General features: G+C 42.4%; 1 protein-coding gene across 1 annotated transcript in view; it reads right to left on the bottom strand.

Annotated features, from left to right (window-relative positions):
* The window catches only part of LOC126188270 (glutamate receptor 1-like), a 1,232,223-nt gene that overhangs the window by 692,885 nt on the left and 513,648 nt on the right, over positions 1-25,690 (bottom strand). Inside the window, exon 2 of the mRNA XM_049929849.1 lies at positions 23,601-23,756. The gene's annotated coding sequence lies outside the window, so the exon portion shown is untranslated. The remainder of the gene's footprint in view (positions 1-23,600; positions 23,757-25,690) is intronic.

The raw sequence follows: 25,690 nt of genomic DNA, 5'->3' as shown, positions 1-25,690 counted from the left end.
AGTGTCATGCATTTAACAGGCTTTTGAGCATACAAACCAGCCAGATTTAATCCCCGTGAAATGGTTCTGGCAGAGCACTTGTTACAGTAGCGGTTGCAAGGTCTTCAGCGATCTGTCTGTAAGTGAGTTGTCTGTTCGTCTTCGCCACTAGGGCTACGAATTGATCAGTCTACTACCACCAGCATGCTGTCGCAGTTTACTACCACCAGCATGCTGTCGCAAAGCATTGTCATCTTCAGTGGCCTATTTTAATCGCGAGATGACACTTTTGGGCACACAGAGTACTGTGGCCACTGTTAGTGAGACTTTGACCGGCTTCGATCCGTCCAAATGCTCGTCCACGATCGCAAGCACTCAAATAATGTGTTGCTGACACGTTGCCGTACCACACGGAATGTCGTACTAATCGGTTCCAAAGCAGCCTTCGTCAAATACCGTACTGCAAGAACTGTCGAATGTATACAGAGCGTTAACGCACAGGCCTTGCCGCAGTTACCACGGCCCGCCCTCTGCATTTCCTGTCACTGTCATTGGTCGGGTGTTCCGTGGTTGTTGCAGGGTGTACCGTAGCAATTTCAGGGTGTTCCGTAGCCACTGCCGTTGTTCCTTGGCAAGGTGTCCTACCTGTTATGGAATGAGTCTTGGCAGCTGAGCAGTTGCGCTGGATCTTCACTTGAAAGTGCTGTTGTAGGATCTCTCATTAAAATGAATAGACAGAAGTTTCTTTTAGAAGTTCAAAATTGAAAATTACCCAATTTTTAATTGCGTTCTTAAGATCCTCCCGTTGACGACCAGGTCGCCTACAGTTTCTAATGTTTGCAAAAAGATTATTAGTTCGGACATATGCGGAGGTTAATATGAGGGCGAATCAAATGAAAACCTTAAATGTTTTTTAATTATTATTATTGTGCAGAAGTGGTACAAAGCTGTATCACTTTTCAACATAATCTCCCCCACGCTCAATGCAAGTCCTCCAGCGCTTACACAATGTATAACTTCCTTTAGAAAAAAAATTCTGTTGGTAGTCTCCGCAACCACTCATGCACAGCGTGGCGCACCTCTTCATCATAACGGAACTTCTTTCCTCCCAGTGCGTCTTTGAGTGGTCCAAACATATGGAAATCACTTGGGGCAAGGTCTGGTGAGTATGGTGGATGAGGAATGGCGCCATTCCTTGCTCACTCTCTTCGCTTCCGGTTGGTGGAAGTGAACACAGGTTTCGTCCCCAGTAACGATTCTTGCAAGGAAGCGATCACCATCTCGTTCAAAGCGCCGAAGAAGTTCTTCACAAGCATCAACACGTCGTACTTGCATTTCAGACACTTTGTGAAACTGGAGCACATCATGCACAATGTGGTGTGCTGACCCATGACTAATCTGTAAACATGCTCCAATGTCATTCAGTGTCATTCGGCGGTTCTCTTTCACTATGGCTTCAACTGCTGCAATGTTCTGTGGAATCACACCTCGTTGTGCCTGACCTGGACGAGGAGTATCTTCCACTGAAGTCACACCATTTGCGAACTTCCTACTCCATTCGTAGACTTGCTGCTGTGACAAACATGCATCACTGTACTGAACCTTCATTCGTCTGTGAATTTCAATAGGTTTCACACCTTCCCTACACAAAAACTGAATAACAGAACGCTGTTTTTCCCTGGTGCAAGTCGCAAGTGGGGCGGCCATCATTATACTGATACTGCGACTGTATGTGTGCATCTGCAATATGCTGCTACCTACAGGCCATTCTGCACGCTGTTTGTAGCACACTTGCCAGCTTACAGGATAACGGCGCGAAATTTCGATTTGTTATTACAAATTTAAGGTTTTCATTTGACTCACCCTCATAGTTCTTATCTCATCAGAAAGTAAAGCAGCACACAGTGCAGATGAAGTGGAAAGCCGCTTTACACGCGTAAATGCTGCACACAGCAGTTATTAGAACCACCAATATCCTCAGATAAACTGAAACTATAAATTTTAACGGATACAGCTCTTCGCTATAAGTTTCGCCCACTCAGTCTTGATTAAACCAATCTATATTTTGCTGCTAAGGTGTCCCGAGGTCAAACTGAACAAAAACAAAGGCAAGATTCGCACCGTACACAGCCTGCAAGAAGCCTGATCGTAACTAACGTAAGACTGACAAAACTGGCACGAGCTTTGACCTTATAAAAACTCGCTCTATGATACTGGGCACTGCTCAACTTCTTTAATCTATAACAATTTACAAATTTTGTAAATAAAAATGTTTGCCTTTCACTGGCTGACAAGATTGTTATTATATTTTGTTTATATAGTCCCATGAACATCTTCTATTAAAATATTCAGTACTAATTAATGCTTACGCAGTTGGGGAATCACGTGTTTATGACAAAGGAATCCACTTTGTATTTTGAAATTTCGTTACTGGAAATTTAGTAACTTTTAATTAGAAATCCTTACTCATCAATACTGGTGTCAACTGATTCATAAAAATTCAAACAATGAAAAGCTTATCAACAGATACAGGAATTTTATAGTAGCTTGATTATAGATGTCACTGAGAGTTTGGACCAGATGAAATCTTTAAATAACCGTATGTTTTGTAATAATTAAGTTTGGGCAGATGGAAATATTTTACTAAAAGGAGGAAAAATAACTCTATAATTTGGAAGTGACCTTTCGTTCTTCTTTTATCTAGTAGCTCATAAGATTTTCCATGTGTCAAGATGTATAAATTTTTATAACTGCAATAACTTTTGATTACCATCCTTTCTGACGAAACTAATATTCTTATTGCAGTCAGAACGACAAAATGCTTGACCTGAATCATAAAGTTCTCTGGGGGAAATTTGTTTTTGCAATTCTGTTAATAAGTGCAACATGTGCTTAAGGTATAAACTTTCACATCGAAATTTTGAAAAGAAAATTAGCCAAAATATTATCTCGACATTAGTGCTAGAAATAGGAGTGCACACAAGGATAGGTGTCGCGAGCCAGTCTGCTTTGTCAGAAAGCGTCAGTTGCTCCTTTTTCCAAAAGTTTTGATACATAATTCTTCCAGACTTTTGTGACTGACATCAACCCTGTGTTAAGCACCTTGAGGGTTCTCAGTGAGGTGCGGGGTTGGTCTGTGGGGAAGCTGTCAGCTCAGTGCCTCCGGATCTCCTTGTTCTTCTGTCAGCGTTGTCTCCCATAGCCAGAGTGCCACTACTCTCAAGACGGAGCGCTTAGCCCAGGGGTCACGTGGTGTTTGCCATCGAGGACTTGAGAATATAATAGGCTGACAGAGCTGCTAGGATACTGCACAAACATTTTTCAGATATTTTGTGTCCTTAACACTCTGAGATGGACCAGGGCCATTGAAAGCCTAACGGTCTCTACCTCTCCCCAACCCTTTCCTCACTCAACTAAACTAAAACCACAGATTAGAGGACTGTTAAGTCTTTTCATAACATATCAACTACCCAGAAGGACTGTACAAAGGAGAGTTGGCAAAAGACCAGATCTTACACAGACTATTTTCACCTTAACGTAGTCAACAAATGGTTCAAATGGCTCTGAGCACTATGGGACTTAACATCTGAGGTCATCAGTCCCCTAGAACTTAGAACTACTTAAACCTAACTAACCTAAGGACGACACACACATCCATGCCCGAGGCAGGATTCGAACCTGCGACCGTAGCGGTCACGCGGTTCCAGACTGAAGCACCTAGAACCGCTCGGCCACCACGGAAGGTCGTAGTCAACAGAAAACATCTAGAATTTAATACACCTACTTATATTGCTATTATTGACCATGAAAAATAATTTGACAATTTGACAAGACAAACACATCCAGAAATAGTTCAATACTGAAGAAGGGTCTTGAGAAGCATGTCACACGAGTAATTTTCTTTTATGTATGTGTATGGGTCCATGTGGGAAACATGTTACATTTAAATTCACTTCGCAGCACTGGAATGTTTGGCCCTTGTGCTTCATTGCTGCTCATACTGTACGCTAATATTGCTGGAAATTGGAGCCTTCGAAACAAAATATTATTCGATGAAATTATTGGAATTTGTGGTATGGACAGTGATTTGACCTTTTCGGTTAATATTTCTATTTGTATGTTGCTGTTTAGAAGATTTTTTGTGAGGGCATACCGGGAACATGAAGCGAATTTAGGAAATGTACTGGGAAGTTTACGTTTTCACCTTGTTTCACCATTGTGTCAGTGAATCTAAATATTTTTATTCCCTTCTACCGTATTCTGTATTCGGTGTTCTTTTTTTGTCAAACTATGTACTTGTTGGTGCTAAAATTGTTCGCTCGTACAACCATCTTTTGTTTACTTAGTTTTTCTCTATAAGAGAATACAGTTCTTCGATTACTTTTGTTTTGATTTTACTGAGTTGCATAACTTATTCGGTAGGACGATTTTATCGGAGTGCGGTTCAATACGAAATGTTCTATTTCCGAGCTGTATTCTACAACATACAAAAAGTTCTGTACAATTTTTTATCAAAATGAGGAAGTTCGCATAGTCATACAGAATTAACGCGTCAGAGTGATGGGGTGCTCCAGTCTCATGCAGGTAAGAGAACCTACTTAAGAAAACGGAATACTGGAGAAAAAAATTTAAAACTGATGATAATTACAAATGGCTCCATGTGATTGGACCTATAAACCATTCAACGCAGAGGAAGAATGATTCACCAATCAACTAGAAGTTACACTGCTACTCTTGTTTGTCACAGCCTTGAAAAGTGTGCAAGTCAAAAATTGAGTGGATTCGTAAAATAAAAAATTAGAAGGTTTTTTTTTTTTCAGTTACAATTCTTCCGGCTGGTACGATGCGGCTCACCATGAATTCCTCACCTGCGCTAACCGTTTTATCTCAGAGTAGCAAATGGCATTGTAGTTAGGTGGATCAAATGCAATGTAGTCATCCAGCCGTTGTAAAATGGTGGCAGCAGTTTGACCACAGCCGCAGAGAAGTGGGTGATGCTGCTCGGGAAGATAGGATTTCCACCTTTCGACAAGCTGAAAGAACATCTGGGAAGAAAGAGATCTTCCACCGACGAGGACGTTAACACAGCAGGTATCGAGAGATTCCGTGACCACGAAACGGATTTGTAACGTCGAGGAACTGAACGATTTGGTTAAAAATGTTCTTTACAGCGACTTCATCTACATCTACTTGGCTACTCTGCAAAGCACGCGCACGTACTTGGCAGAGGGTTCATCTAACCACCTTCACAGTAGTTCTTCGTTATTCCACTCTCGAACGACACGCGGAAAAAAATGAACACATATATCTTTTCTTTTGAGCCCTGATTTCCCTTATTTTGTTATGATGATCGTTTCTCCTTATGTTAGGTCGGTGTCAACAAAATATTTTCGCATCCGGAGGAGGAAGTTGAGGCTTGAAATTTCCTGAAAATATCCCGCCGCAACGAACAACGCTTTTGATCATACAATGAAGGCATTCACGGCAGGTGTTGTCATCACTTAAAACTTCCAGGCTGAGATGCCGTGGCCCACACATAAGACTCGACTGCAGAAGGCATCCTCCGACGACAATCGGCGAACTGCAACGAGAGCACGAGTGAGCGCCGCTGTCAATCACATGACGTCGCCTCTGCTATGATCTCTGATATTGCCAACTTCGTCATTTGAAATTAATCGATTGTCACGCTGTTACCGCTATGTTGACATCCATATCTTATGCAGTTTAATGCCTTCATCTTTTCTTTTAAAATTATTGCAGTGTTTTGCAATCTCAATGGCCTCTCTGTTCATTCGCGCATAATAATGCGACGCCTTTCTATGACAGTCGTCTCATTAAACTTTATTTCATCATCACCTTCCTGAAACACATGTTGCGCTACAGCCAATTTATCAACATGGCTGAGGCGGCAGTTCCTTTTATGTTCACCCAGACGAGTGTTGACGCTTCTTTTTGTTGTGCCTATATAGACCTTTCCGCAACTGGACAGGATTTTATAGATACCTGGTGTAGCTAGAGGATGTCGTTCATCTTTTGCAGACCTTAAACATTCCTTTATTTTCGTGGTGGGTCTGTAAACAGTTTCCAATTCGCACTTGCTTAAAATTTTTCCAATGCGATCAGTGACCTTACTGATGAGTGGTATGAACACTTTCCCCTTGGTTTGGTGTCGATCCTCGTCCGTCCTAGTTGTCAGTCTAGGGCGTAGTGCACGATCTATCCCTCTGTCGGAATACCCATTATTCTTGAAGGTCACTCTGAGGTGTTCAGTCTCATCATCTAAGTGAGCTGGGTCACAGATTTTGTGCGCTCTGCCTATTAACATTTTACTCGCCCCTCTTTTGTGTCATGGGTGGTGGTTATAATCTTTCTGCAGATAACGATCAGCGTGTGTGTGTCTTTTCTGAAAACCTTATGGCCCAATGATCCATCCTCTCGTTTGATTACAGTCACATCTAAGAATTTCAGGTGACCATCGATTTCCTTTTCCATAGTGAATTGAATTCTTCGATTAATACTACTCAGATGTAAAAGGAAGGCATCCAGTTCCTCTTCTCCATGGGTCCGTATAACAAATATATCGTCTACATAACGATACCATCTGGCTGGTCTTTTTCTAGCTGTTTGCAGCGCCCGTTGTTCAAAGTTCTCCACGAACAAGTTAGCCACACCTCGTCAATCTGTTCATAAAAAAAACATTATTATATTGAAAATAAGTTGTTGTACGGCAATGTTTGAATAATGCCAAAATATCACTAGGAAAAATGTCCGCTAGGCAAGTGATCGCTTCATTCACCGGAATCATGGTAAACAACGATACCACATCAAAACTGACCGGGATATCATTAGGGCCCACACTAATTTCCTTAATAATATCGATGAAGTGATATTCATTTTTAACATGACTCAGTTCCACCAACATTACGTTTCAGCAGTGACGCCAGGTGTCCAGCTAATTCATGGGTGGGAGACCCCACTGCGCTGACTATAGGTCTCAAAGGTACCATAGAGTCTGGGCGAGTAAGCTTCTGATTTAAAGAGTTTTTGTCGTCTGAAGAAAGGGAAGACACTTTCACCAATTGACTGGTCAATTTTAAAATCCTCGATGTCGGATCCTTCTGAAGTTGTCTGTACTTGTTTGGATCCAAAATTTCCATGATTTTTTCATAATCTTCATTATGACAGTAGCGTTGCCTTTATCTGCAGAAAGCACGATGATGTTTTCATCTGCGTTGATGTCCCTCAGTGCCTTCCTTTGTGCCTGTTATAGATTACTATTAGGTGGCTTACATGTGCGCAAGATTCTAGCTGTTTCCATTCTTATAAAATCAGCTGACTGCTGTGACAGCTGAAGTTTCAGTACTTGCTAAGGGTGGAAATTTTGCAGTGACGCCCCGAATGGTTCCCACGGAAGATATTGTGGCTAATGTTGAGACAGGTTTCAGTCAGCTGTCACAGCTGTTTTACTCGATGACTTTCAGTCTATTACTGCGAACTGTGACTTCTGTGACTGGACATCACGAATCTTCCATAGGCACGCAATTTGATTGAAAGCAGCTTTTGAGACACGGTGTGGAAAGGCTCCTGGAAATCTAGAAATACGGAATGAATTTAATATCCCTTGTCGATGGCATTCAACAGTTCGTGTGAGTAAAGAGCTAGATGTTCCCTAAGTCTGCGTTGACTATGTCTCAGCAGGTCGTTCTCTTCGAGGTAACTCATAATGTACGAACACAATCTATGTTCCAAAATCCTGCTGCATCTCAAAGTTAATGATGTGGGCCTGTAATTTAGTGGATTACTCCTACTACCTTCCTTGAATATTGGTGTGACATGTGCAACGTTCCAGTCATTTGGTAAGGTTCTTTTGTCAAAGGAATGGTTGAGTATGGTTGTTCAGTATCTAAGTATTGCATAAGTCTACCCTGATAGGAAGCTAGGTGACTATGTCAAAAGATCTGAATCGTATCTGGAGTCACTCTGATGTACACTGCAGCATTTAACAAAAGATAGCTGTCCTGCCATAATAATGTGTAACTTACTTTTTAAAATCCCTTTTTAACCTTTCGCGATACACCTCATACTGAATTTCAGAACGTTCAAGCTGAGCTGAGGTTCACCGTCAAAATTCTGAATGTTGTTCAGGGATGTTTCTGAGTATCTTCATGGAAAAGAGCCATGATATCAGGTAAGTTTTAATACGCCAATAATGTAATTATAATTTATGCTGTTTGTTACTGCAGTTACCTTTGTTTCTGTGAATACGCCTCCACAACAGCGAAAAAGTATATAATACACAACCCCCGTAACACGCCATGGTCGGCCTTGTAGTGAGCACCTATCTACTGACGCGAAAGTACTGCGTTACGGTTGCCCTTGCTGCGGGAACAGCTAAACACGGCGTTTTTGTCGTACTCAGTGAGGCCAAACACGATGTGCATATCGTCTACCCCTTCCATCAGTAAACCTATCCAATACTGCTGTGTATCACTGTTAACATACGACTAACACTGCTGGGGAAACAAATCCGAGACAGAACCGAGCGGCTGTGAACGCAAGCTGAGGGCAAAAAGGGCGTTACTATTCTCAACAACAAATACCGTGAGTAAATGGAAGAAGCGTGTTGAAACATCCAACGCATGCTGTTGATATTTGTACTGTTGCGCAGATATTTTCAGTGCAATGCACATACAAAGAAAAACGGGGGAAATAAATCAAACGAAATGCGTTTACTGTGTAGCGAGCCACAGGAAACCAAGAGGCGCATTAACAAAAACCTCAGAAAATATCCCTGAATAAACTCCGAAACTTTGTCCGGTTCACCCTGTAGGTGTTGATGTGTTTCTTTGTCAGCTCTCTTACATTCTCATCGGCTCACTGATCTCTGTGCTTTGTACTATAAATCTGTGTACCTCTAATATTACAATGCTTGACAATTGCTAAGACATTGCTGGATAGGAATAATCACAGGTGAGGGTGGACGACATGAAACACATTACATACGTATTACAGGTGGAGCGGTACATTATAACAAAAATGGTACAGATTTCACCATATGGGAGAGCAGAATGACAGACATATAAGGTGAAAATTATTGAACTATACGAAAATAAACGTAAATTAGTCACAAACTACGGATTTAACACACTTTATCAAACACGTAAACCTCACTATAGATGTTGGGATTTAGGTTATACCGGCCGTGGTGGCCGAGCGGTTCTAGGCGCTTCAGTTTGGAACCGCGCAACCGCTACGGTCGCACGTTCGAATCCTGCCTCGGGCTTGGATGTGTGTGATGTCCTTAGTTAGGTTTAAGTAGTTCTAAGTTCTAGAGGACTGATGACCTCAGATGTTAAGTCCCATAGTGTCAGAGCCATTTAGGTTATGACGTGTTCGATATGCCTGCCATCATTGGTGATTATGTGGAGCAGACAAACAGCAAAATTCTGCATGACCCGCTGAAGTGTTGGAATATCGATGTTGTTGATGACCACCAGAATGTCCGTTTTAGATCACCAATGGTTTTGAAATTATTGCTTTGCACCTTGTCTTTAATATAGCCCCACAAAAAAGAGTCGCATGTGTTCAGATCCGGAGAATATGACGGCCAGTGTAGGCCCATAGCATTTGGTCCACCTAACTCGAGAATTTCACCATGAATGTATGGCGCAATTCAGACATTTTTCCCACAGAAAAAGTACTATCCCGCAGCCTACAACTTTTGATTTTGCTTCCAGTTGTGTGCCATTTCATTCCCTCACTGTGGTGCAGCTGTTGTCCCTACCGCAGCGGATCTGTTTCTCAAGGAAATCTTGCTCGAGTACTCTCTTCCGACAATGCACCACTTTAGTTGCTCATTGGTTTTAACGGTGGAAAACAGGCAGGCGCCTAAGCACTTTTTCTCAACCAAATATTAATAGATGAACCGTGAGAAGAATGAGAACTTGTAGGTATCTGTAGCAGGAAATATTAGCCTATTTCAATCACCACAATCCCTGCAGTTTCTATATGTACAGCGTCGGAGAAAATAGGCGGTTTGTACCGTAAGTACCAGTTCTGGAAGTTTTTGAATCAGATTCTCGGGAGATACACAGCACCTCTTTTCGATCTTTTGCCTGTTACGATTTTTCGACATTTTTGTTACACTTTCTTGACAGCCAAACTAGACTGTGACCTTTTCTAGAACCCTTTCATAGATACCTTCTTTTGGACCGACGTGATACGGGTCGTCCCGTATACGCTCGAAGCGTGTCAAAGTATCCACCTTACAAATCTTTTGCAGGCAATCTCTTTAGCATACGAACTGCAATGTCCTAGTATCCTCCCAATGAATGAAAAATTGTATTTTCTTTACCCGCAAGTGAGCCAATGTATCGCTCCGCTTCACATATTACTCCAGAATATTTTTATGGCATGACTAACTCATATTTATAGAATCTGCCGTCAAAGGCCTCACGGAGTGGCCGCGCGGTTAGAGGCGCCATGTCAGGAATCGGGCGGCCCCTACCGCCGGAGGTCCGAGTCCTCCCTCAGGCATGGGTATGTGTGTGTTGTCCTTAGCATAAGTTAGATTAAGTAGTGTGTAAGTGTAGGGACCGATGACCTTAGCAGTTTGCTCCCTTAGGAATCCACACACATTTGAACATTTTTTGCCTGATAGCGTCCCTTACTTTAATGTTTAGTTAAGTACACAACACCCTGTTTCTCTACATTTGGAGTTAGTTACCATTATTAGCACCAGACGAACGTCTTGTCTTCTGTTGTCTTATTGGTTTCTGAATTACGTATGGCTTTCTCGATTTCTTCTTTCGTGATTGGAGACCCTGTTAGATTTACATTCCTAGAAACCTCAATATTTGGTCATCCATCTGGAAAGAGAGTTTGATATAATCTTCCCATATCTATTTCTTCTCTGTGGCATCAAGGTTTTATTATCTATGAGGATTAGTTCTTCCTTGATCTGGTGCTATATTTCTAGAAATAGTCAGTCAAAGTTTATGTGAAAAATGTGAGAAATTGATTGATGAGAGTTAGGATTTAGGAAACATTTAGACACAACAGAAGCAAAGTTACACTACAATTCAACTGCAAAACCGCTATGATCAGAATAAAAATGTAGGCCTTTGTTTTATTCACTATGAAAAAGCCTTCAATAGAGTACAACCAATGGAAATTCTAAAAGAATGGATATAGATCAGAAAGACAATTGTTGCGTAGAGATTTTATACTGAAACCAGAGAGCGCAGGCTAAATCTGATAATGAGATCGCTGACTTGGTTAATTTGTGTAGAGGAGTCCGACAAGAATGCATTCTGTCACCCATCTAATTCAATTTGTACTGGGAGAGTAGTTTTCAGGAAGCACTAGGTGATATAGAAGAAGGCATGAAGGTTAACGGAGTCCTCACCAACAACATTCGCTATGGTGATGGTACAGTACTCAGTGCTGATAATGTAGACGACCAACAACTCGTTAACACAGTAGAAGATGACAGCAATAATCCAGGTCCGATTTCTTTTCTTTTTAATTACGGAATTTGGTCGATTCTAGATCGCTTAGAACCTAAAACTACGGTATAATCTTTTTCTTCTTATTTTACGAGGACTTCTTCATGCGTTAACTTACGGTCTGCCTCTGGTGATTTCACGTTATCCCCCCCCCCCCCCCCACCACCACCAGATTGGTGTTTTTGTTCTTTTATAGGGAATTTTGCGGTACTGATCAGTAACGTGAAATTTTTCCTGTCTATTATAATACCTTCTATGACTTAATTTTCTCAAATCCCTTCTTACCTCTTCCAACCATTCCTTAGTTTGTTTTTAATTTGGAAAATAAATTAAAAACTTTCTTCGTTAACTGGTTGTCATTCCTTTTCCTTTTTGTCTCTGATAGTTTATGTGTTTCTGTATAAATCTTCATTTTTCCTCTTCGTCCAGTTATCTTTGTTCTTTTGCGGTCCTGTCTCTTCTTCCAATTCTTCTTGTTCAGTTGTTTTATTCAGTGTTTATCGTTAAGATCCGTATAGTGCATCTGGCTTAAATATTGTTGCGCAGTGTTTTATTTTTGCCTGGAACGATACTGAGCTTTTATTATATCGGTTTTTGAATCCATATTCTTTGCTCTTCCTTTATTTGTGGTATTATCTAATCCATTTCATTGTATCCGTTCTTCCAAATGCTTATATTTATCCACTCTCTACATGTTTCCATCTTATACATGTATATATTTTTCTCTCTTGTATTAATGTTCAACGTATTTTGTTTTGTCATAAGATACACTCCTGGAAATTGAAATAAGAACACCGTGAATTCATTGTCCCAGGAAGGGGAAACTTTATTGACACATTCCTGGGGTCAGATACATCACATGATCACACTGACAGAACCACAGGCACATAGACACAGGCAACAGAGCATGCACAATGTCGGCACTAGTACAGTGTATATCCACCTTTCGCAGCAATGCAGGCTGCTATTCTCCCATGGAGACGATCGTAGAGATGCTGGATGTAGTCCTGTGGAACGGCTTGCCATGCCATTTCCACCTGGCGCCTCAGTTGGACCAGCGGTCGTGCTGGACGTGCAGACCGCGTGAGACGACGCTTCATCCAGTCCCAAACATGCTCAATGGGGGACAGATCCGGAGATCTTGCTGGCCAGGGTAGTTGACTTACACCTTCTAGAGCACGTTGGGTGGCACGGGATACATGCGGACGTGCATTGTCCTGTTGGAACAGCAAGTTCCCTTGCCGGTCTAGGAATGGTAGAACGATGGGTTCGATGACGGTTTGGATGTACCGTGCACTATTCAGTGTCCCCTCGACGATGACCAGTGGTGTACGGCCAGTGTAGGAGATCGCTCCCCACACCATGATGCCGGGTGTTGGCCCTGTGTGCCTCGGTCGTATGCAGTCCTGATTGTGGCGCTCACCTGCACGGCGCCAAACACGCATACGACCATCATTGGCACCAAGGCAGAAGCGACTCTCATCGCTGAAGACGACACGTCTCCATTCGTCCCTCCATTCACGCCTGTCGCGACACCACTGGAGGCGGGCTGCACGATGTTGGGGCGTGAGCGGAAGACGGCCTAACGGTGTGCGGGACCGTAGCCCAGCTTCATGGAGACGGTTGCGAATGGTCCTCGCCGATACCCCAGGAGCAACAGTGTCCCTAATTTGCTGGGAAGTGGCGGTGCGGTCCCCTACGGCACTGCGTAGGATCCTACGGTCTTGGAGTGCATCCGTGCGTCGCTGCGGTCCGGTCCCAGGTCGACGGGCACGTGCACCTTCCGCCCACCACTGGCGACAACATCGATGTACTGTGGAGACCTCACGCCCCACGTGTTGAGCAATTCGGCGGTACGTCCACCCGGCCTCCCGCATGCCCACTATACGCCCTCGCTCAAAGTCCGTCAACTGCACATACGGTTCACGTCCACGCTGTCGCGGCATGCTACCAGTGTTAAAGACTGCGATGGAGCTCCGTATGCCACGGCAAACTGGCTGACACTGACGGCGGCGGTGCACAAATGCTGCGCAGCTAGCGCCATTCGCCGGCCAACACCACGGTTCCTGGTGTGTCCGCTGTGCCGTGCGTGTGATCATTGCTTGTACAGCCCTCTCGCAGTGTCCGGAGCGAGTAAGGTGGGTCTGACACACCGGTGTCAATGTGTTCTTTTTTCCATTTCCAGGAGTGTGTTTATAATCTGGGTTTAGGTGCAATTTTGTAAAACGTTTCTATCATTACTTTTGCATGTGTTTTGTCCTCAGAAATTATTCAAATATCTACTTTTCTAGTGGGCCCGCAGAACTCGTAATTTTGAAGAAATACGTAATTTGGTTTTGGTAGGGTTTCTACTGCACTACTGATTTGTTTACTCGTAGTGGTTACGAAGTTACACGACGAGATCGTTTCGGTGATTTGCAATTATGAAGTTTACCTTTTGAGATGGAATAACAAACAATAATATTCTTTCTTGCGTCTGTGTTAGTTTTTTCGTCTACAAATGGCACATTATGCTTACGCTCCAAAATGCAATATGGACCACGTCGTATCAGCTAAAAGCCCATCGCTCTGCCGAACTCCGGCGTTAATTCTGAACATTTCCGAAACTTCCCCAAGGAATTTAAGATATGAAGTTGTGCCTGTGAATGTTTGCCCGATTAACTACCTGCTTCTTCAATGTTAAGAATACTGTCTGTCTACGGAGTCGTAGGCTTGTTAGAAATAAATGAATGTGACGACTGTGTTAAGGTTCCGCATTGATCTGATCCTGAGAATTATTCTCCGATAATATTCCTTTGTAATTTGACGTTATTCTGACCAGCAGTGTTATTTCTACAGCGATTTGAAAGTTTAATTATAATCCCTTTGTATATCCGTCAGTTGTTTAAGTTTCCCGATCTTTAGTAAAACTGTTGGATGTTCGATGTTCCCAGCAGATTTTTTTCTTAGGCCATATGTGAGAAGTTCTACGAAGCTCCGATTCTTCCTTACGAGTTGTTCTAGGCTCTCCAGAATCCGATGGCCTAGTTGCATCTTTGTTTGCAGTTATGAAGGCTTGTTAGCCCCTTCGTGGGACGTTACATCTGTGATCGAATCGCCAGATTGGTTTCCTTCACATAATCAGATGCTCGAACATTAATACCGAGATAACTGTAAAAGCTTATTTTTAAATTGTGCAGCTGTCGTTTTATTTATTACCCCATTTGAACTGTTATGAAACAGTTTTACGAAAAGTAAAAATAATACTACATTCGCTTTATTAAGGTTTCAATGCACCGGTGCAAACAGCGAAAGACAGTGGAGTTACTTCACCCACCCAATGCCCTCACCCCCTCCCTAGAGAGGAAAGGTTATGTGCGAAAACGGAATCTTATTTGTGTTTCCACACAGAAAGGCGTACTAATGCCGTATCAGTTTCAAGGAATAAGTTTTCTATGGAATATGGCTATTATTTCGCCATTTGGCGGCATTCTCTTTGCAACTGAAAATTCGAGATGTCTCTGGCTCATAATAGCTTCGAGAAGCATTGTATCTTGAATTCTCAATGTTATTCCCTCGTGTATAATTAAGCAATATCAAAAACTGTTAAATCATTATTATAGAAATTGCTCACATGTATCGGAATGTTACCTGCCTGCAGCAATATAATATGTACAAATGTCGTAGAAAGAATTCTCTGTCAGCTGAATACATTATACAGTAAGCAGTAGAGCCCAATTATACGTTGGTGACTTGTGTAAATTTAGTGATTAATAAATACAGTTTTTCAATAATATTATGTTTAATTTGGCAAGAAATTCTTCTTGTATCCGTTATACCTCACAACGGTGTCGGTACATTGCGATTATGCTAACAACGACTCCTTCGGCGGCTGGTAAAAGGCGTCAGTGGGGCGTCGCGTAGGCCTAGTTGCTAGAGTCAAGAAGGAGGTATAACCTAGCTACGGCAAACCTCAAATCGTGCTGTGCAAAAGTCTCTCTACCTCATTTAACATCGCTTCCTCGCTACCTGCCTCTTAACTGGATTTGTACTGGACTACATTATTCAGCCGCGCGCTAGCAATATTTACCTCCAGTCGTCTATTGTCGATTTTGCCGCGACTTGCTGCTTCTTTGGTTTGATCGACTGTCGTCTTTAGTTATATCTTTAGGCGGTAGCGACGCGAGTTTACAGAGATCTGCTGTTTAGGTTCTCGCGCGGTAATGCCGGGACCAGACGGGTTGTAGAGTGTAAGGTAGACCCGTGGCGCGATGGCGAGTTTCCGGCGGTTAAGGCCTGAAGTTTGCTGCGGGTTGTTGGACAACTGGCCTGCCGTGCGTTTCTATCTATCTCTCTCTCTCTCTCTCTCTCTCTCTCTCTGTGTGTGTGTGTGTGTGTGTGTGTGTGTGTGTCAAATGTTCAAATGTGTGTGAATTTCTAAGGGGACAAACTGCTGAGGTCATCGGTCTCTAGACTTACACAGTACTTAAACTAACTTATGCTAAGAACAACACACACACCCATGTCCGAGGGAGGACTCGAAACTCCGACGGGATGGGCCACGCAGTGAGTGACATGGCGCCTCTAACCGCGCGGCCACTCCGCGCGGCTGTGGGTATCAAGGGCAGCGCCTGCGGATGTCAGTTGTTGTGGTATAGAGGACAGTCCTCACACGGGATAGTGGCGGCTGTATGTTGGTGGTGCACTGTCTGCACAGTGAGGTGTATTTGTGCGGATCAGCCACTGTTCTGCAGTAGACGTCAGAGATTAATTCTCACCAGTACTGTGGCACGTTTTCAGCATTATGACAAGTTAATCACGGGAGTCGTCGTCGTGATTCCTGGTTCCGGTAGTCTGTCGCCACGATGTCGTTACATTTAGAGTCAGAGGGAACTGTAACACTGAAACGGTGTTCCGCAGTATTCGGTTCCACCAAAAATAGATTACATATTGTTCTATATTGATAGACTAGTTCTTAGCGTCCTGGTTAACCCACTAACTAATACTTTTCCCCATAGTCAACCCTGTATTTACTATTAAAATCAGCATATTTTGTCCTACACACTTTTCTCAAAATAATATAATTTTTTGACAGGAATTCTTCATAAATCTATCCTTCATATTTATTGAAGTGATGAAGACTGAAAGTAATACTGTTCTGGAAACTTTGTTAGTGTGATATACCCGAAAAAATACTGCCATGTGCCACGCCACTAGACATTTCTCATACGCATACCGTGTATCTCTTTTCTTCTTCCTCGCTTTGCACACTGCGCGACATATGGAGGGCGTTTTGTTGATGGGGCTGGAGGAATGAACCAAATAAAATGTGAAAACGATTGCTTACAACTCGCAAAATGTCTAAAGAAATCTAGTGTGTTGTACACCGCTAAATAGATAGATTTCTCATCTTTTCAGTGATATATAACATGTCACGCCATCTGTTAACAGAGAAAAAGAAACACTAACAAGAGAAGGCCACGACGTTGGGACCACGGATTTGCTTCAAATTTTGTACACCGTACAAAAGGCCATTAAAACAACAATAATTGTAGGCCATTAAAACAACAATATGTGTAAGTAGTAAGGTGCACTACTCTGGCAATTCCGAGAATATCGCGAAAGAAGTTTACGGCTGTATCACGTAATTGATGTGTCAATGCGTAGGTGCTGAATGTTAGACTTCGTCGTGGTCAAGTAGTCGCCGGTACAAAAGCTCGTAGTGTTCGGTGAGAGCGCTGGCTGGCCTCTGCAATAATAAAACGGAGTGAAGGTATCAACAACGAACTTGAACGGATATCACCTGACGTCCACCACGATCGAATACAATGAACAATGACGAACAGCTAAAAAAGAGGTGGTTAGCGTTGGAGCTTCGTAAGACCACGGTGCATGAGGCGACGGTTCAACAAACGCTCACATCTTCATTTGTGTAGTGTAATTCTATTTTATTCAAATCTTTGCTCCTACACTATTCGTTCTTGTTACACTAGCAACGTCTCATCACTACGCAAGTTAAATGCCAAATGGGGCCTGCCTCCGTGTCTGCAGCTCGAAACGTCGAGGTGCAAAGTACACTATGTGATTAAAAATATCCGTACACTTGGCTGAAAACGACTTACAATTTCAGGGCGCCCTCCATCGGTAATACTGGTATTCAGTATGGTGTTGGCTCACCCTCAGCCTTGATGACAGGCATACGTTCAATCAGATGCTGGAAGGTTTTTTGGGGAATGACAGCTCAATCCTCATTGTGAACTGTACTGAGGAGAGGTATTGAAGTCGGTCGGTGAGGTCTGGCAGGAAGTCGGCGTTCCAAAGCATCCAAATGGTGTTCTATAGGATTCAGGTAAGGACTCTGCGCTGGCAAGCTCATTACATGGATGTTATTGTCGTGTAACCACTCCGCTATAGGCAGTGCATTGTGAACAGTGCTCAATCGTGTTGAAAGATGCAATCGCCATCCCCGAATTGCTCTTCAACTGTGGGAAGCAAGAAGGTGCTTAAAACATCAATGTAGGCTTGTGCTGTGAGGGTTCCACGGAAAACAACAGGGGTGCAAGCCCACTCCAAGAAAAACACGGCCAAACCATAAGACCTCCGAATTTTACTGTTGACACTACACACGCTGATAGATCAAGTTCACCGGGCATTCGCAGTACCCACACCCTGCCATTAGATCGCCACATTGTGTACCGTAATTCCCCATTCCACACAACGTTTTTCCACTGTTCAATCGTCCAATGTTTACGCTCCTTACACCAAGTAAGGCGTCGTTTGGCATTTACCGGCGTGATGTGTACCTTACACACAAAGTAACTTGGACTTGAAATGTTTGCTTCAAGTCAATAGCCCAAAGCTATGTTTCTTATTTGAAACGTCATTTTATATCTCAATTTGCTATTGTATTTGATGGGTATCCATGTGAGGGAGAAAAATGTAGCACAAAGAGTGCTGAGAGGATTCGTAGGTCCAAAAAATATTCTTTGGTCGACGTTGTGGTTGAAACAGAGATGGTGAACCAAGTCCCTCAGGACAAGTTCTTGTACAACGAACGAAACAAGATGCGTTTGATCACACTTCTTAAAAAGGAATTTCTGGAGTGTAGCATTGAAGTGCACCAGGCACAAGAAGATGTTGATGTTATGATTGTAACATCTGCCATTTCAAGAACCAAAGATTTTGGAAGTGTTGTCATTGTACGAGAAGATGTTGACCTGCTTGTGCTCATGACCGGTTTGGGGCAAGGCATTGGAAACTTATTTCCCTTAAAGCCAGGGAGAGGAAATGCAGAAGACAAGTGGTTTTCCACTGCATCTTACAAGTTTCATAGTGAATATATTCTGTTCACTCACGCCTTTAGCGGATGTGATACAACATCCGCTTTTTTTGGTCAAGGAAAAATTAAGTGCTGCAATATTGTTGCGAAAAATTAACACCTAACCTCAGCGCGTGGCACGTTCAATAAACCACATGCTACCCGTGAAGAAATAAGAACAGCAGGAGACAGGTTACTATCGCATTGTATAGTGGAGGTGTCAGCAGTTCCCACACACTAGACCATTTGCGGTACCAGCTATTCGCCAAGTCTGCCACAAAAAGCAAACTGAATCTTGCACGGTTGCCACCTACACAAGATGCTGCACATCATTTGTTGCGGACTTACCAACAAGTCCAAAGTTGGATAGGAAACTGAAAACCTCCTGAGAAATGGGGCTGGAATCACAGTGACCACGGTCCAATATCCGTTATAATGAGCCAAAATCCAGCACCTGAAGCACTTCTTCACATTGTTTCATGCTCATGCATGTATTGGGGTCAACTGTGGAAACGTGTCAAAATTTTTATATGAAGAAAGTGAAGAAGATGTTATGGAGGATGTTGAAGAAACCGCTGACGAAATCAACGAACTTGCTGAGGCTGACTCGCTGTTTAAAGAAGAAGTCAATCTGGGATCAACTCTATGTACAGACGCTGAATCCGTAACTCGAGGTATTTCTGGTGACACTGAGGAACGTGGCCCATCAAAACGTTGGAAGTGATGCTCATATCTATCTCAAGTGCGCTAAAGTGCGATATTACAAGTATTACACACCCAGAACTATCAACACTTTTTAGTAACTGACAGTGCATTTTAATTGTAAGAAATCTACTTATTTTTAATGTCAACTGTGTGGCTTTTATACACAAGACTAATTACCTAACTAATTAGGTTGCCTATTGCAATTAATAATAGTTCAGTTTCCCGAGACAATTTATTTTGTGTGTGTGTGTGTGTGTGTGTGTGTGTGTGTGTGTGTGTGTCTATGTCTCTTAATGATGTATTTTTATATTTATAGTTTTACAAATACCAGGGCTGAGGTGGCCCATAGTGAACTTCAGGTAGTGATGTAAGAATCACAATAGTTGGGTGCCCAGCAATCCTCATGTTGCATACAGAGAAATTGAATACCTGAAAGTGAGGAGGTAAATTCCAACATATAACATGATGTATAATGTATTTACACTACATAAACAGAAACTGAAAAAATAGTGTTCAAAAATAAGGTATCTTGCCACTATGCTCAAAATTAGAAAAATTGGTATTTTTTTGACGCGCTGTAGCGCCTTCGATACTGGGAGTAGAAAAAAATGGTAACAATCAAACTTTTAGTGAATTTTGTGGTCTTTAAAAAAGAAAATAGACATCAAAGCGATAGGAACAAATTAAACTGAGATATTTTGAAAAAACTGAAAAAAGCCGAAATTTTCCAAGTTTTTTTGACTGCAGAAAGTTTTCCCAAGTGAAATTTTGTTGGCAAAACTCGGTTTTCTAATCTTTCCAACCATATGAACGAGTTGAAAAAATAAACTCTTCTACCCCACCTTTTGCAAGGTATATTTGCTATTTGACTGGACTAAAGTACTTGCAGTGGATCCTAATGCAGTTTGGAATTCCTGTGCGATGGTCTGGATAGATGTCTGCCTATTACACATTACGACCCTCTTCAATTGTCGGCGGTCTCTGTCAGTCAACAGACGAGGTCGGCCTGTACGCTTTTGTGTTGTACTTGTCCCTTTGCGTTTCCACTTCACTATCACATTGGAAACAGTGGACCTAGGGATGTTTAGGAGTGTGGAAATCTCGCGTACAGGCGTATGACACAAGTGACACCCAATCACCTGACCATGTTTGAAGTCCGTGAGTGCCGCGGAGCGCCCCATTCTGCTGTCTCACGGTGTCTATGACTACTGAGGTCGCCGATATAGAGTACCTGGCAATAGGTGGCAGCACAATATACATAATATGAAAAACACATGATTTTGGGGTCGTCTGGATACTTTTGATCACATAGTGTAGTTCCGGGTACCTTACCAGGCTGCATGTGTAAGGGATTTCGCAAATAACGTCAAACACACATTTTCAGGAAAACTCTATGTGTTTCCTCATTTAGTTGTCAGTAGTTATAAATATATTTCGTTCTAATGAATATATTTAATTAAAAATAGTAAGTAGTCAAATAACATTGAAGTCACTAAAATTTCATGCAAATATTCGTGTTTTCTTTAATATATTACCTCGCAAATATCACATAAATTAAATAATATGACCAGTGATGAAAAAAATATAGATTAAATATTTCATATAAATTAAATAATATGACCAGTTATGAAAAAATATTGATGAAATATTAATTTAGACTAGGAGTCGAACCATCGGCTCATAACGCCTAACGAAGCTCGACCGCTAATCACTTGACCACCATGACCTCTATCATCCAGCCCCTACGCACGGATACATCCGGTACATAACACACGTGTTAAACTTTCGTTGTATTTTTTTCGGAATTACCAGAGTAGTGCATCTTACTGCTTCCAAATGTTGTTGTCCGCCTGTGAGCCAGCTGTGTAAGCCAATGGGTTAAAGAGTGTTTATTTATACAAAACTTCGGAGACGTTCATTAAGAACGTAAGTATCTAGCAGTGTTCCAAGTAGTGCTTAACCTTACAGTGACCTGGCTACCGGTCACGCCATGTGTTGCTCTAGTACAAACTGAACTGTTGTGAATACAGAAGTACGCGTAACTAAGGATTCCGTTTTCAATTTGTAGCTGGTACGCCGTGTGTGTTTCTGTGTATGGTTAGCGGCATGTATAGTAATCGCTTTATGTTACAGGAATATGTTGTACAGTTCTTTCGCTCTGTTTAAAATTCTGCGAAGTCAGTCTGGGCTACAGGAAGTGGCAGACTCTAATGACGGTGGCCAGTTTGACAGTTGGTGTCTCTCGTACTATTAGTGGCTGAATGCGACGCCATTTGCATAGGCTGCGTAATTTGTTGTTAACTACATTTGCACTTTTGCTAGTTGCCTCACATGTAATTACGTAACTCTGATCATTTACTATTTTTTTTTTCGCTGCAAGGTTGAATCTTGATATAATCTTTAAACATTAAGATTAGGCTTCGAGAAGCAATCATTTCTTACGGGCTGTGTAAGTTATAGTGAGATGCTCTCAGAATAACGTTATTGAATTTTAAGCCGAGTGAGGAAGTTTAAATTAGGTACTGTTGAAAAACACGTTCATGTGTTGTTACTAGTACGGGCTTTTATCAAAAACTGTAAAATCTAGAAATTGTACGTGACTACAGTTACAGTTAACTAAGACTGGCTTAGAAACATATTTAAGTTTTAAGTTAATTTCACGTTGCATTCATGGTTCATTACTTTTCCATGCTGTGGGATTAAGTTCTACTCTGTGGTCTGCCACATTAATATTTTTTTAATTTACTTTCTTTTTAAACTAATTTCAGAATAGTGGGTCAAAGTTTTACTCTGTAACGAAAATAAATTGAATGTTCCTGCCAATGGTAATGAGTAGAGTCTTGAATCATTTTATGGAAATGTTTAAAGCTAACGTCTTATCAGTTTTCATAATTTCTTTATTGTGTTTCTAAACGGAGTATAATAAAGTCAATATCAAAATGAATAATTTAGTTTTGGCCCAGCACCTCACCACTCCCTCCCCGCTCCCTACAATAATGGACAAGTGCTCCGCGATTTATTTACGGATTTTCTTGACAGAGGACTGTTGGGATTATTCTCTAGATGTTTGCTACAATTTACGACGACCTGCTGCGAACTGGAATTGTGAATTATCAAATGTTTAGATGGTGTCCATACTTCCTGTGTAATTAAGAGTGTGTTGGACCGTAGAAGGCGTAGTACTGCCCTCCATTCTTCCCTCTTTCAAGAAACTAATAAAAGTTACTACCCTATCCTCTAAACTCATATCACAGGATACACTCTTGCTTCAGCGCTTAAGAGCAACTTGAATGTATACCAAAACAACATGATGCTGCACTATTTAAATTACGCTTTTTTTGCTGTGGGCCGGCCGGTGTGGCCGAGCGGTGCTAGGCGCTTCAGTCTGGAACCGCACGACCGCTACGGTCGCAGGTTCGAATCCTGCCTCGGGCATGGATGTGTGTGATGTCCTTAGGTTAGTTAGGATTAAGTAGCTCTAAGTTTTAGGGGACTGATGACCTCAGATGTTAAGTCCCATAGTGCTCAGAGCCAAAGTTAAAAAAAAAAAAAATTGCTGTGAAACCATATTAAAACTGTAATCAGATGAATGTACATTTTTAGAACAGATTTTAGAAGTACATGGTGTGATACTAAAATTAGCTGACTTTATTTTGATTTCATAGCAAGATACGATAAAAATGAGATACGCCGCAGAATCAGTGAGAAAGCAATATGTGAAAAGCACTTACTAGAAGGGAGGACATGATGACAGAACGTATTTTAAGACCACAGGGAGTAAGCTCCACGGTACTAGTGGAACCTATAGATGAAAGAAACTGTGGGGAAAGACAGAGAGGACAATGGAGCGTCAGTGCTACACTGATGTGAAGAGGCCGTCACAGTAGAAGAACTCATGGTGAGCCACATCGAACCAATCAGAAGATGGATGATAAAAAAAGCAGCAAATGTAGACGATCCGGTTTCGAACTAATATATTGCTTAAAAGAGGTAGGAACACCCATATTCAAAGACGGGAATTCATCGACTAAATACAACCAGAATTCGGCTGGGGACATTCTGTTACATTTAATGTTTAACCGGTAAAGGGCTACTGTAAAATGGCTACTCACTAATTCTGGATAACTTGTAGGCATCGGCGGTGTTGATGACGTCGACGAACGCCTGCAGCTCGAAGCGACGGCCAGAGGAGGCATTCTGGCTGTGCGTGAGGACGGCGAACTTGAAGGCGTCCTGCACCTCATCTGTGCCCTGCTCGAAGATCGCACCTGGAACAAGGCGAAAAAATATTTCTATCAGACCTGGCGTCATAGGTGCAGTTCTTTCTCTCACAAGCAAACTGAATTAAAATTGAACTAGTGGTGTGGAAGAAGAAACCTCCATACTTAGGAGAATTTTGCTTCCTACCTACGTAACCACGAAAAAATATGGAATAATCAACGAAAAAATAACATGCTGTGAGTCAGAGAGTGGAATGCCAGAATTTGAAATTTATTAGGGAAGCCAGAAAATCTGAAATTGAAATTAAAAGTCTCATTCTTGGTATAGTGGGCTCAGTGACGTAAAATGGGAGGAAGATAAGGATTTCTGGTCAGATGAATATGGGGTAAAATGAATAGCGGCAGAAAATGGTATAACAGGCGTAGGGTTCGTTATGAAGGGAAAGGCGTGGTAGACACTGAGATACTGCGAACAGTTATGTGATAGAGTTATTCTCATCAAAATTAACAGCAAATCAACGCCAACAATTTAATTCAGCTATACAAGCTGAAGTCACATAGAGGAGGTGAAGAGATAGAGAATTTATATGAGGATATTGAAGGGTTAATTTTGTGTGTGTGAGTAGATGATAATCCTGTGGCCACGCAGGACTAGAATGCGCCAGTAGGGGAATAAATGGAAGAAAGAGTTACGGGAGAACGTGAGCTTGTAGTAAGTATGAGAGGAGAGAAATGCGAGGAGCGTTCTTCAATAAGTAGTGCAAAACATTTTTTCCTGAAAGCAGTTTGATACACTCAGGATTACAATACACCATATTATTCTTCACTTTTCTAGCTGCAAAAGCCATATAATTCAACATAACCTACGTTCAATGCGACGGCCTTACGCCTCTTTACTCGGAAGGCCTGTAGGACTGCATGGTACGGCTCTGCTGGTCGACGTCAGAACCAACGCCCTGCTGCATCAACAGCCTGCCCATCATCCACGCACTGACTCCCGCGGAGCCAGAAGACTGATGAAAAGAAAGAAAAACAACGTTGCGTGTGAATTATCGTCTGCGTTAGAACACCTATTTCCTGGAAATACACCACATCATGGGACACAGTAGCATGCAGACTACTGTGGTGATCTGCCACGGGGCCAGGGGCCGCACTCACTCATTACATAGTGTGCCGAAAACATTCCGGGGCACAGTCGGATGCTAGTTAATTCGTTAGCACAGTCCACATTACAGCGAACTCAACGACGGTGTACGGAACCTGAGGCAGACGGAGCACGGCGACAAGCAAACACCTAGGGCCTGTAGATGATCCCGATAGGCCTTAGGTACAGCCCTGGACGGCGATAAGCCCATGTCACATTGTGACGCCAGCGTGTCTAGGGCATCGCGTTTAGATCAACCCTCTCGGCTATGATCCGATAGTGGAGGAACTGACGCCAGCTTGGAGGCCCCCTCCGTGTCGTTAACAGCTCCGTGTTTACATGTGCTGGCTATACAGCTACCTCTGTTGTAACCTCTCTGTTGCTGTAGTCTGGCTCTGGAACACACTCCATATTTATGTCTTTCGTTTCAGGCGGGGATGCGAGAAATTGGTAGGATTATATACTAAATTAGACTTCAAAGGTTTTTCTCATATCCCTGTCGTCGATGATGATGATACATCGATGGCAGAAACCGTGGACATCGTATGTTTAAGCGCTCCAGCGCAAGTGGCGGTAAATACTCCACTTGAGCGCTGTCCCACAAGTCATCTGCCAGAGGAACTGTAAACATAGCGACGTAACCGGATACATAACAAGCGGATGTGCTCCTTTTCGGGCCGCCACTTAAGGCACACAACTGCTAGCTATGCTTTACCGCCGCCTGCACACCGCCACTGCCGCTGGACTCTCAGCACATCTCTCTGCTTCGCTGGACACACGAGTCTGCTGTATTGCCGTAGGTACTACTGTACTATGGATGATAGCCTCGTTTCCTCTG

This window comes from Schistocerca cancellata, chromosome 5 (genome assembly GCF_023864275.1).
Source record: "Schistocerca cancellata isolate TAMUIC-IGC-003103 chromosome 5, iqSchCanc2.1, whole genome shotgun sequence".
Lineage (NCBI taxonomy): Eukaryota > Metazoa > Arthropoda > Insecta > Orthoptera > Acrididae > Schistocerca > Schistocerca cancellata.
Note: the sequence above shows the minus strand (reverse complement) of the source record. Positions and strands in the feature narration are given on the sequence as shown.